The sequence below is a fragment of the Mustela nivalis genome, assembly GCF_964662115.1.
Source record: "Mustela nivalis genome assembly, chromosome: 4".
NCBI classification, from domain to species: Eukaryota; Metazoa; Chordata; class Mammalia; order Carnivora; family Mustelidae; genus Mustela; species Mustela nivalis.
This window is the reverse complement of record NC_139023.1, coordinates 10,847,248-10,860,926: the sequence shown is the minus strand read 5'-3', so window position 1 is coordinate 10,860,926 and position 13,679 is coordinate 10,847,248. Positions and strand designations below refer to the sequence as shown.

General features: G+C 37.0%; 1 protein-coding gene across 1 annotated transcript in view; it reads left to right on the top strand.

Annotated features, from left to right (window-relative positions):
* Positions 1 to 3,887: 3,887 nt before the first annotated feature.
* SLC4A4 (solute carrier family 4 member 4) overlaps positions 3,888 to 13,679 on the top strand; it is a 462,487-nt gene continuing 452,695 nt past the window's right edge. Inside the window, exon 1 of the mRNA XM_082726305.1 lies at positions 3,888 to 3,990. The gene's annotated coding sequence lies outside the window, so the exon portion shown is untranslated. The remainder of the gene's footprint in view (positions 3,991 to 13,679) is intronic.

The following is a 13,679-nucleotide window of genomic DNA, read 5'->3' as shown; positions in this document are numbered from 1 at the left end:
TGGCTCAGGTCAGGATCCCGGGGTCCTGGGATCAGGCCCTGCATTGGGCTCCCTTCTCAATGGGGAGTCTGCTTCTCCCTCTGCCTCTACTGCTCCCCCTGTTTGTACTCTTTAGTTCTGTCAAATAAATAAATAAAATCTTAACTAAAAAAAAGGAAGAAAGAATACAGGCTTCAAAGACAGAGTGGTAGCTTCAAATCCTGGCCCTGCCATTTATTGTCTAGTTTTGGGCAAGTCATTATAAACTTGAGCAAGTAACGTATTTTAATTTCCTTATCTATAAGAGGGACACAAGTAATAGTATGCACCTATAAAGTTGTGTAATTTTAATGGCTATAGTTATATAGTAGTTATATATATATAATATAAATATAGTGTATGTATAGTAGTTATATATAAAGCATTTAGAACAGTTCTCAAAAAATGTTAGCCATTACTATTATCTCTTTTCATTTGGTGTCTTGGTGACTGAAAGCACCTGGAAAATTGAAAAGTTTGTGGAGTTGTTAAAACTGAATGACTATATCCACTGTATTTTTTAAGTGGCATAGTTATAGTATGATCACCTTTCTCTCCCTCTCAGTAGTTGGGTGGATGGATGGGTAGTTACAGAGATAGGTCTATATCTATATGCATCTAGTTTTATAGCTAGTATGTACCTCTCTCTCTATATCCCTAACATGTATTCACCTAATACACATATATGTGGTATGTGTGTATGGTGTATGTTTGTGCAGAGAAAGAGTCACCAAACTCTTCATTGTAGTTGCCTCTGGTGAGTTGGACTGGAGTGCTAGTTGAAGTCCTTGAGAGAATGTCTTTGGTATGAAAATTAGAAATTAGGCAATTCATTTAATATTTAAAAGTTACTTATTCTGCAAATATTTTATTAATCTCATACCATATACCTGGGACTGATGAAGGAACATTTAAGTGGCTAGGAATTATTTTTTCCCTTGAGGATCTTTGAAGCTACCTAAGGAAGATTAGATTGCTACCTAAATTCTTAGCATTTTCCTTTATTTTTTATTTTCTGTATTTTAATTTTTTGAGTGATGTTGAATATAAACATTTTTCGTATCTTTATTAATGTTTCAGAAAATTATAATTTTTCATGTGTGAATATAAAAGTTCTCATTGTAAAATATGAAAGTAACTCAGCTTTATTGTATCCAGATTATAAAAATGATAAATATTTGTTATAGAAGACTCTCAGGAGAAATTGATACTAGATACTTCCCTAGCACCAAGAGACCGTCCTTCTCTTGGGAAGTAGATGAGATTAATGGGCTATGGCTTTATGTATTGTTTTCAAGCAAGATCCATAAGGATCTTTGTGTTCCTTCCTACAACAGAGGTTGTAGAACAGAACTCTCAGTATCTATAAGAAAGCTTGTTTGTTTACAAATTGCCCTTGTTCTTTCTATTTTTGTACAAGTTAGAAGCCTATTACTCTTCTCTTATTTGAATAAGAGAATATTAATTTTTAAAAAAAATCATTTATTGAAAGAGAGAGAGCTTGAGGGAGGGACAGAGAGAATCCTGAAGCAGACCCCCCGCTGAGTGGGGAACTCGTAGTGGGGCTCTATCCCATGACCCCCGAGATCACAACCTGAGCCAACACCAAGAGTTGGACACTCAAGCGACTGAGCCACTCAGGTGCCCCTGAATAAAAGCATGTTATGATTAGTGTTATGCGTCTAATACTTCTGCCCTGGGTTAGTGGTAAAAGGGACAGAATACTCAATTCCTCATCCCACCCATTTGTTGCCAGATGCTTCTGCAAGGGTTTGGTTTTCAGTTGCCGGCAATAGTCTTGCATTAGTTTCACACCTGGTCAGGACCTCAGGACTGTTCAGACATTGAAGAATACCTTCTTTGGTGGAGAAGGACTGGTAATACCAGGATAATACTCAATATTATTTAAAAAGAACCAAAAGGAAAGTGAATGAAACTTTTGGTCTCTATTGATGTTCTGCAGTTTCTATTTTATTGCAAACAAAGTAATCAAGGAAAAGGAGAGAAAGGCATTCCTAATCTCATGGATCCGAGAGCAGTGTTGAGTATGGAAAATTAAACAATCTAGAAAATTATAAAGGAAAAAATATAGTCTCCTAGAAATTCCTCACCCTTGTTCATAGCCACTGTGTATATATCCTCATGTGTGTGCATATATGTATATATATAGACCTAATTCATACATTTGTATATGTTTGTGATCTTTGGGGGGCTTTTGCTTACATTCGGGCTCCAGATCCTGAGTTCCATATTGAAAATGTAATCATTTAGGGTTTTTTTAAGCTAAGATGTGATTATTGACAAAATGCAATGACCCACGTCTTTTCTGTTTCTTGAGAGATACCTGTACCTAACTTAATGGACATAAAGCCAAAAGTTTAAATTAGAATTTGGGTATACTAATATTTTTCCATTGATTTATATAATTTGAGTTGATTTATTTTTACTTCCGCTTAATTTCCCATTGGAAGTGATAATAAACTTAAACATTTTCCTTTTCTTTATAAAAGTACAATATGCTCATTAGAATAATTTTCAGATTGCACAGTTTCAAATAAGAAGAAAACTCCTGGATCCCATTGTTCAGCAGTAACACTGTCCTAGCAAACTTCCAGAATTAGATATTTGCATCTACAAAGAAACATTTTTCTTTTTTACCAAATTGAGATGGCACTATTGATTCAACTTTGTGTCCTGCCTTCTTCCCTTAAAGTATATTATAAAAAAACTTTTATGTCGAAGTTATTTTTGAAAATGCAGTTAAGACCATATTTTCTTGCTTATATGAAATTTGAAATGTACAGAAAATATGAGAAGAAAGAAAATCTGTAATCCTACCTCTGAGATATAGATCACCAATTTACACATTAGTATTTCCTTCTGAGCTGTTTATTTGCTCCATCTTCAAACAAAATGTAAATGCCCATGATAACTACTTATTTAATTTCTTTTGTAACTGATAATTTTGTACATGTGCTGCTGAATCAAGCACAAGTGATAACTTTGAAAAATGAATTTCTTTAAAGAAATTTATCATTTATACTCAATAATTAGTAATTTCATGTTTTCATATTTAATAGAACTTTTGCATTTGTAAAGAACCTCTAATCCAAGAAAAATTGTAGCATTTTCCCCATAATTGGTGTATGTATATTTGTGCATGCTTACATATGTGTGTTACTTTAAAAGTTCAAACCTTAAATTCCATTATGTTGGAATCTTTAGGGAGGGGTGTGTATGTGTGTGTGTGTGTGTGTCAGTGTGTGTGACAAAAGAAGAATGCAAAGACAGATCTGTCTGGATAGCTCTGGGCAAGCTGCAACTTCTGTGAGCCTCAGTTTTCTCATTTTTCAAATTGTAATACTAGAACCTTTCCAAGGCACAAGCTTATAAGAAGCCAATAGCAAAATCAGTGGAAAGACTTCTTAAATTACAAAACATACAAATGTTAATAGTTATTATTCAAGATGTTCCAAGAAAGAAAAGAGGCTAAGGCAATTCTTGATCCCAGAAGTTATGGTCAGATTTCCTTTCTGAACAAATGGAAATTGGATATGGAAACCTTCCTGTAAGAAATACAGAATATAGCTTTGCCCCGACTTTCACGTCTTTTTAAACAAAATGTACAAATTTTCCTAACTGACCACATGTTTAGATCTTAGGACAAGAGAGAATATAATTCTTTTTGTACTGTTTGTTATTGAATAAGCCATGTTTATGGTACCTAGCTTCTAGGGAAAAAAACAAAAAGAGCAAGAGAGAAATGGTATATCTGCCCACCACCACCTGCTATTTTTAGATTGGCTAGGAAGCCCTATTTGGCTGCCTTTGCCCATCTCATTTGGCAACTCTTGAGCCTGCATCATTCAGAGGTATAAGAAGCTTAGAAGGTGGAAAACTGGATTTCTTTGATTTTCCAGACATCATTGCTGAAAACACATATCACCACAAGCAATTTGAAGGACATTGGCTGTAAGTAAAACACTAAGTGTTTTCATTTAGTGAGATGGGCTTATGCAATACAAAAGACACGATGTATTTCCACCTTTTTGCCTTAGTGGGGGGTGAGGAAGGGATGAACCTTCTGTCCTGATTGGATTTATATTCATTATCAAAAGAAATATTAATTTAGAAAAAGATGCATATAGTGGGCATGCATGCACACCAAGTATATATTTGCTCACACATTTTTATGGCTTTTTAGAATAAAATCCTTGGAAAAGAAAGGGAAACAATATGAATGCCAAGAAAAGAAAACACAGAAACAATCCTGGAAATGACAGACATTAAGATTAATGTACTAAGATAATTTGAAAGCTAAATAAGTAGCAGGTAAATGGAGATACCTTATTTTCCATCTTCATGGATGAAGGGATGTAATATAGTCACGGATGAATTTTTAAAGAGTATACATGTCGGCGTTTTATAGATAACAAAATTTAACCTATAGTTTCTATGAAGTGCTTTGTAACATTTCTGTTGTTGGGTTTAATAATTTACCAAAAGCTCTATTAAAAGTCAGGTTACGTATGTATGTAGTTTTTCTCTTGCCTATATTATTTTATAGCTTTGGCACGAACTTTCCTTCAATTGTTAAACTTTTCTTTAATTGTTAAATTATCATTTTCCTATAACTGGATAATTTTACTAAATGAGTTAATAATGGTCAAGAAAGTGCTTAGTAAATGTTTTCTATTATGGTTATATCAGCATTTTAATATCTGTACAACTTTTAATAAAACTTATAACAAAATTAATTTAATGCTTGTCCTATTGCAAGCTATTTTAATTATTTTACAGAACTTCACATTTAAGAGGAAATTCACTTTCTCATAGCAGTTTCAAAGTTGATTATTTTCCTCCATTTCCAAAAGAGTTTGAGGAAAGCTTGTATTGCAGGCTCAGTTTTACCGGTAATGTAAAATAATTTTGCCTGGTAGGAAAAGCTGTGGACATATTGTTCTGTTTAAATCTGTCATTATGAAATCAGTGGCATATAAAGAAGAATCAATTTACAATGATTTAAATTCAAAGATAAAATTTTTCTACAGCTTTAACTTATGTGTAAAGGAAGTTCAGGGAGCATTTGTAAATTGATTTATTGTTTTCCAAGGACCTTTATGTACTTTGTCATTAAATCATCACAATAACTGCGAAATAAATAGTAGTGTTGCCTTTTATAGATAAGATAGAGGAACCTTTCCAGGGCTCACAGAGGTCCCAATTTGTATGCGACAAAGCCAGGATTTAAAGAGACTGGATGACTGGGAAGTGTTCTGTAGAAAGGGTGCCTACATGATGTCTTTGCACCAGAAGGGATCTTGTAAAAGATACTGGGGGTCCTTTCAAATGCACATTTCTGTGACTTTTATAGTTTTAGGGAGTTTTACTTTTATAGTTTTTATAGTTTTAGGGAGAACGCAGGATGGTGTAGAGGAAGCACACAGGAAGACCTGAATTGACTATACCCTGGCCTTCAGCAAGTAACTAGCCTCTCTGAACCTCAATTCCTTACCTGCAAAACAGGAAATTTGTATAATAACTTACAGTATTATTGAAAAGACGAAGTGAGATAATGTAGAAAAGGGCCAGGCACTTAATTACGTCATGGTGGAGCTATTGTTAATATGTATAAATCCAAATACAATAGTCCTTCCAACATCACAGTTGCCACCTTGCCCATTAGTGCCGTGCCTTTGAAGGGGAGTACAGTGCTACTTAGCAGCTATTTTGGGCGAATGAGGCAAATGAATGGAGAATTAGTTGTAGATGTTAAGAGCAGAGAAGAGGATTGCGTAGAATGGAACCCATGGATATATTTTGATGTGGAAACCAAAACCACAAGTAAAGCAATGCAGATAGAAGGAAGAACACTGCAGGAGTAAGAAATAGTTCACAACCTAGTCTGGTGGGAAGAAAGAGTATGAGAATCGTTTGGCTAATTCCTGGGCACACCGTTTGAGGACCAGCCATGTGCCAGAGAAGCCTCCAGCAACCTCTGTGGTTCAGGGAAACGGAAAGTTCCAGCAGTGGAATGGAATGGCTCACATTGGACATGAGCTTCATAGTCTGATAGACATAGGTTAAAATTCTGGCTGTGCTACTTGCTGACTGTCTGATTTTAGACAAATTATTCGACATCCCCTGTCTCTTGTAAAAGGAGGATGATAAATCTTGTTTCATGGAGTTGTTTCAAAGACTATATAAAATATATATGTAAAGTGTTCACTTTATTTTTTGTTTTGTTTATTGCTTCCTCTGCCAACAATAATTTAAGATCTCTATGGGAAGGACCTTCGTTTTGCCTTTGTACCTGCTGTGTGCATATAATAGCAGACCCTCAGATAAAGTCTAAATAAACGAACTCATCAGTATCTGCATATAACAAGCCCATGGCCCTCACTGAATGATGTGAAGAAAGTATTCCCAAACTGCAGTGGCATTTATAAGATTTTTGACATGGTCTATCCTTGTCTAAATTTTTACGACATTTATTGCCCAACCAGAATCTATTACATTCATGGTCCAATTATGATTAATATTTAATCACATAGTATTTTGTTGCATAATCTATTGTATGTTTTATTTTTCTAATTGGATTATTGAACTCGTGGAGAGTGATATGTGTTTCTCACCATTCAATCTGATATGTTTATAGTATCAGTAGTTTGGAATAAGGATATAAGTTGTGAATTATTGAGCCACATAACCAGGAATTTATGCTTGATAATGTGATCGGTTGTGGTAGGATTTTGGCTGAAAATGAAAACAAGTTTTCTCCGGTGGTCTGCAATGGGTGTTTATCAGATGATAGGCTGAAAGACGTGATGTCTGTGGACAAGGAAAGGACAGAAAAATTTATATAGAAGTGTTTATGTTCTAATCCCAGGACAAAGAGTACATGTTGGTAGGTATTTTGAGGTATTTTTTGACCAAAGTGATATCTCTTGCTCCTGGGTCTTTGCATGTGTCTTTGCGTAGAAAATTGCCTGTACTCCCTTTTCTCCATTTGCTAATTCCTATTCGTCTTTCAGTTTTTAGCTCAATTACATTTTCTCCAAGGAGCCTCCGTAGTACAAACCTGAGTCTGGATTACGTGTCTCTCCTCTGTGTCCTCTTAGGACCCTACACTTTCCCTATTAACAATACATAGAAAATTATATTGTAATTTTCAGTTTGTGCCCATCACTACTAGATGACAACTCCATGAAGATAGGAGTTGTATATGTCTTATTCACAATTAAACCCTAACAGAGTGTCTATTAATGACTACTTATTGACTAAATGAATGAAAAATGACTAAAGGAAATGGAGAAAACTTCAAAATAATAGCTATCATTTATTGGATGCCTGTTAAGTGATCAGGCCTCTCTTTAGGTTAATGTTTAATCCTTGCAACAGCCCAGATGGGGCATTTGAGTTCAGAGAACTTAGCATGGTCAAAGTGATATTGCTCAGATTTGAACCAGGATCTTTTTATGTCTGAGCCTCTGTTCTTCCCACTTGGTAACGCTGCTTCTCTCATAGCTTACATTTGTATAAATTGTTACATGCAAAGCCCTGATTTTCAAATGAAATATTCTAGATCCAGGTTCAATTCCCTTTCCATAATTCAAAGGTGTAAGGTCTTTACAGAAATGGTTAGATGATGAAAATACAAAAACTGATCATGAGTTTTTGATTCATAAATAATAGAAACAACTTCAAGTTGATGTATATTTTAGCAGGGCTACACTAAATTCTGTTTTCCTTGTCATTTTTTTTTTCGTAAAAGAGAAAAATGAAGTTGGAAATAATTGTTACTAATATTACCAAGTTCTTTCTTCTCTTTGAAATCTGATTATTTCCTGGCCTTCTGTTGCTATGAGCTCAGAATTCATGGGACTCTTACGAAAGGTACTATTGCTAATGGACATTATGGTGCAGTTGGGTGAATCTGATGCAGCTCCTTCTGACAGCAGCCCTCCGTCTCACAGCAGTTTGTTTTGCAGCGACTTTGCTTATCCCACACCCCTCAGATTGTGGCTTCTGGTAGGAGGGAGTTTAGTGGGTTTGTCCTGGAGGTTATTGACTTTGGCCATCCTTGGCCTATGACTTTTCTTTGCTCTTTACCCTTCCACCAAAAGTTACTTCTGTCGAGAAGTGAGGGGAATGAGAATAGGGTAGTGGGGATTATTGTATTTTTGACAGAAACAAGCAGAGACCCAGAACTAAAGCAAATCACAACACCTTCCAAACTGGAGAGAACTTCCATATATGCAAAAGAAGAAAATTCAGTGTGAAAAAGAATTCAACTTTCTTTTCTTAGTCCAGCTCGAGTGTTTGGCAGCTGCCCCTGGGTAGCAGGGCAATTGCAAATTCAAAATCTCAGAAAGGAAATTAAAAATTTTAAACAGCATTTTAAAAAAAAATCATTAAAAGATTATAGTTTTCTAAACCCACAATTAAACAAAATTTTGTCAGAATCTCTTAACAAAATATTAGATTTAAATGAAGGCTTTAAAACCAATTACAAATTTGAAAATAAATTGCCCTAAAGCAAATATAATCTTAACATATAACTTGATTATCAGCTACTTTGTTCTGCCCTGTACTGTTCTGTAAATGTTTGATGAAGCCACAGTTCACTATTTGCTTTTTTTTTGATCTCTCCGTCAGCTAAATATATTTGTGTTTCTGTTTTCCTTGTGACTTTGCATTTGTACTACCTGGCATTGGAATTTTGCTGAATGATGAGTTTTATTCTTTATGGGAGAGAGAGAGAAATGTGGAGAACCCATGTCCAAGTAGCTTGTGGTTTCATGGAAGGAGATTTCAGGCTACTTTTTAAAGGTTGGGGTATAGTTTATGTACGGTAAGCCTGTAAGTTTTTGTTTTTTAAGGATTTTTATTTTATTTATTTGACAGACGGAGATCACAAGTAGGCAGGGAGACAGGCAGAGAGAGGAGGAAGCAGGCTCCCTGCTGAGCAAAGAGTCCGATGCGGGGCTCGATCCCAGAACCTTGGGATCACGACCTGAGCCGAAGGCAGTGGCTTTAACCCACTGAGTCCCCCAGGTGCCCCAAGCCTGTAAGTTTTAAACAAACATTTTAAAGTATGTATACATGCAAATAACCACCAATTATCAAAATAGAGAATATTTTCAGTACTTCGGAAGGTTCCCAGATGAGCCCTCCCCGACCTACTACTCCCTGACCTACCTACTCCTAAAGATAGCGGCTATTCTGATTTCCATCACCATAAATGAGTTTCGTCAGGACTGCTGTTTTTAACAGTGCTCTTCATGGAAGACACCATGAATGAGAATGATTGATACAAAGTTTGGGAATTGGAAGTAAGTTCAAATTCCTTGGGATGACATATATAATAGTTGTGGGGGTATCGATTACTTTTTAAAAATGGAAATTTCCAACTTTTTCCCCTCAATTCCACATTGGTCAGACAGAATTTTCCCTTAGTTATTCATCTCTATGTAGGATGTCCAAGGTCACCACATTGAGTTCCACTTCCTCTTCAAGGGACATTTTAAGACTATCCAGGTTGGTAAGATAGTTACTATCTATAGACAAAGTGGGGGGTGCACACTAAGAATAACTTATCACTGAGTCCTTTTCTTTGTGTTCCTGGACCTAAAAAGTTCCCACTCATCCTTTGAAAGGGCCTCCAGTCCTGGACCACATCCAGGTCCGTTTTCCATCTCTACTTGCCCTCTCTTTGTATCTCTTCAGGAGCATTCATCTATTGTCTCACACCTAATCCATTGGTTTTGGGGTCTCTGCTTCTGCAGAGAATGGAGAGCCTTCCTTATCAGTACATATAGATTTGTCTTACTCTTCAAAGTTTGCATAAGACTGCATTATATGGATATATCCCATTTGTTCCAATATTTTGATATTTTAAGTAATGCTGCATAAATACCTTTGGACATGTCTTTTCTCACATGTATCAAATATATGGGATAAAATCCTAGAAGGACTTCTGAGTCAAAGATACATATACACTTAAAATTTAATAGTACCAAATTGCTCTCAATAGAGCTGGTACCATTTTATACTCCCACCAGCAACACATGTTACTTTTTATCCATGTTGAAAATCTGTTGCATGTGTGTGCTTTTTAATTTTGCTTATAGCGTTTTTGTCTTGCAGAAATTTAAAACTTTTATGTATTTGAATTTATTGTTTTTTTAATGATTTCCCAGTTTTGTGTTATATCTAGTAGGACTCTACCTACTCTATTAAAAAAGTCTTTCTTGTTTCTAGAGCTTTTTTAAAGATTAAAACTTTAATGTACCAAAAGTTTATTTTCATATAAAAGATACGACATACATTTTTGAAATAGATGACTAACCTAGTTGTTCCTAAACCATTTACTTGGTAATCTTTTCTCCCAGCGATGTGCAATGTTACCTTTATACTAAATCCTCTATTATATTTATGTCTGTTTCTAGACCTTCTATTCTGTTTAATTCATTTGTCATTCAGTGGCATCATGCTATTTTAATTGAAGTTTCAAAATAAAAATGAATATAGTAGACTTGTTCCCCTTTTATTATTAATTTTATATTTTTAAACATAAAAATAGATCTAAAGCCTTGTGGCTTTTTCCTTTATCCATGTGTACTTTAAACGCACTTAGCTATTTTTCCAACAAAAATTCATTGGTATTTTCATTGGGATTGTATTAAATCTATATATTTTTAAGTTTGGGAGAATCGCTATCTTCATGATGTTCAGTCTTCCTAATCATGAGCTTACTATTCATTTTCATGTGTTAAAGGTCATTGTTTGTACTCCTTGGTGGTGTTTCAAAATTTCCTTCATAGTTCTCATTTTTTGTCAAATATATTCCTAAGTATTTTGCCATCTTTTGCTTTAATATAAATGGGATTTATCTTCCTTTACATTTTTAAACTGGTTGTTGTTTGTATTAATAGATAGGAAGGGACGCCTGGGTGGCTCAGTTGATTAAGCAGCTGCCTTCGGCTCAGGTCATGATCCCAGTGTCCTGGGATCGAGTCCCACATCGGGCTCCTTGCTCCGCAGGGCTCCTTGCTCCGCAGGGAGCCTGCTTCTCCCTCTGACTCTGCCTGCCACTCTGTCTGCCTGTGCTCGCTCTCTCTCTCTGACAAATAAATAAATAAAATCTTAAAAAAAATAGATAGGAAGACGACGTGGGTACATTTGTAACTGGTCACATTGCTGAATTCTTTTAGTTGTAATTGGTTCCCCAACCCCATGCCTTTATGTTGAAACAGTTGATATACTAAGTCTATGAATCTACAAATTGTGATGTTTACCTCCTCATTTGCTATTTTTAAATCTAGTTTCTATTGGCGGATTTCACCGGCTACTGTCTCCTCCAAAACAATGTTAGATAATAAGGGTGAGAGTGATCATCTTTAAGCTAACATATTTGAATTTGTGTAAGGTGAAATCCGCAAGGCTTTAAATATATTTCCTTAAACTCACCAAGGAGAATATGTCTTTAGAGAAGAAATGACAACGCTTCCTGAAAGGATTCTTCACGGGTTTGAATCTTTCCGTTTGTTCGAGTGAATCTTTTCCGTGAAACCTTCCCTGACCACCTATGTAAAACGGCTCATTCCGTAACCCCCAGGCCCTCTTACTCTCCTTTCCTGGCTTCCGTTTCTCCGTAGCATTTATCACAATTTTCCAAGCTATGTATTTCACTTATTTAAATTTTATAAAGTGTGTTTCTCTCCACTGGAAGCAATCACAGGGATTTTTACCTTTTTCTGTTTACTGCTGTATGTCCAGCACCTAGAAAACGACCTGGCACACAGTATTGCTCAGCAAATACCTCATAGATGAAGCTTCCTAAGAAAGTCCAGGAAGGGTGCAAGAAGAGAGATTTGCTTGCCTCGGATTAGATTTCAGTGTAGAATAGGAACTAAGTACCTGAAGAAGTGGAGGGATTTAAAAGTGCTTGGTGACATCATCACATTTTAAATTTCCCTTACATTGTCTTTTTCCCCATAGTGATGAACAAACAGTAAATGGAGTCTTCATATCCCAGCAAGTCTGGGACGACGAGGACCGGGTGTGCTAGGCTGTGACATGAAGTGGCAGGAGTTCCCATGTAGCTCCTTGACTGACATCCATCCGGAAGGAAAAAATATTCTTCCTCTCTTTTGCAGCAATGACCACGAAAGCATCTCACTAGAAAGAGAATTCACCAGGAGGACTTGAGCTGCAATGCAATCTTAAGACGGCTCCAAACAGATGTACTTTTGTACCCAACTTGCCATTAAAATTAAACACAGTAAAAGGTCTTTCTTTCGCTAAAGTAGTGAGAGACTTCATACGTAAAGGAGACCATTTAGGCCCAGGATGTAACTATGATTAATAAGAGAAATGAAGGGTTGGGACGCCTGGGTGTCTCAGTGGGTTAAAGCCTCTGCCTTCAGCTCAGGTCATGATCTCAGGGTCCTGGGATCGAGTCCCACATCGGGCTCTCTGCTCAGCAGGGAGCCTGCTTCCCCCTCCTCTCTCTCTGCCTGCTTCTCTGCCGACTTGTGATCTTTCTCTCTTTCAAATAAATAAATAAAATCTAAAAAAAAAAAAAAGATTGTAAGAGAAAGGGAAGTAAGAGAGGGAGGGGGGAGGAAAGAAGGGGATAAATCTGTGAGATGTAAACAAATTAGCTGATGAAATTTTGTGCAAGTTCTGTTGGAAAATTGTTCAGTAGCTTCAATGTGGAAAAATGAGTTTCTCAGAAGTGGCTGCTAAAAATACAGCAACTGGAAAGCTGAGGTTACTGCGAGCAGCACATTTGCCTGGTCGGTGCTCAGTAGTTGTTTGTTCTAAGTTCCAGCTCTGGTGTCGTGTCTGTGCCTTCAAGTTTGCTCTCCGCAGGACGAGGATCAACCTGAACCTGAAGGGCATGTAACAAAGCTCGATTCAGAAGCAGAATTTGGGGATCTCTAGCTCGGAGATGCTCTTCACGTTTGTGCTATTATTAGCACCGTGATTAGGCTGAATTTAGACTAGCATTTCTGTTTCACCTGATGGGAAAATAGGAGGTTACTGCATTTAGACTGAAGGAAATCACGAACCTCACCCTGCTATTAGCAGTGTTTTCAGATAAAAAATTGCAAGAGCCCCATGTTATGATCTTGGAGCAGACTTCCAAGCAGGCGGATGCTCATCAGGTCTCGTCTCTTCCCTCCTTGGCACTGGGATTCGTGTCATGTAGTCCTTTCCTGCCTTGCGCTGCATCCCAGCTGGAAGCGAGGGACTGACCTCTTCAGTGGCGTTAAGGAAGGGTAATCCGGTCTTCTGTCTCTCATTTCAGTGGGAGGCAAGAGACAAGACCTCACCACTCCATGACCTCCACCTTCCCGTCTTATGGCCTCTCTCCCTTGCTCATTCGCAGCAGACTAGCCCCGGCTATTTCTTGACCATGTCAAGCAGGTGCTTGTCGCAGAGACTTGGCCCTTGCTAGTTGGCCTTGCTTGGGATGATCCCCTCACATCTCTCCACGGCTCCCTCCAGCACGTCCTCGGGTCTCTGCTCAAATACCATCTCACAGCCGGCGCCATCTGACTGACCCTTCTAGTAGGATTCTCTTCCCCTTGTTTGTTTCTCACTGTTCCCTTTGACTTGCTTTATGTTTGCTTCTTATCTCTAACCCAACG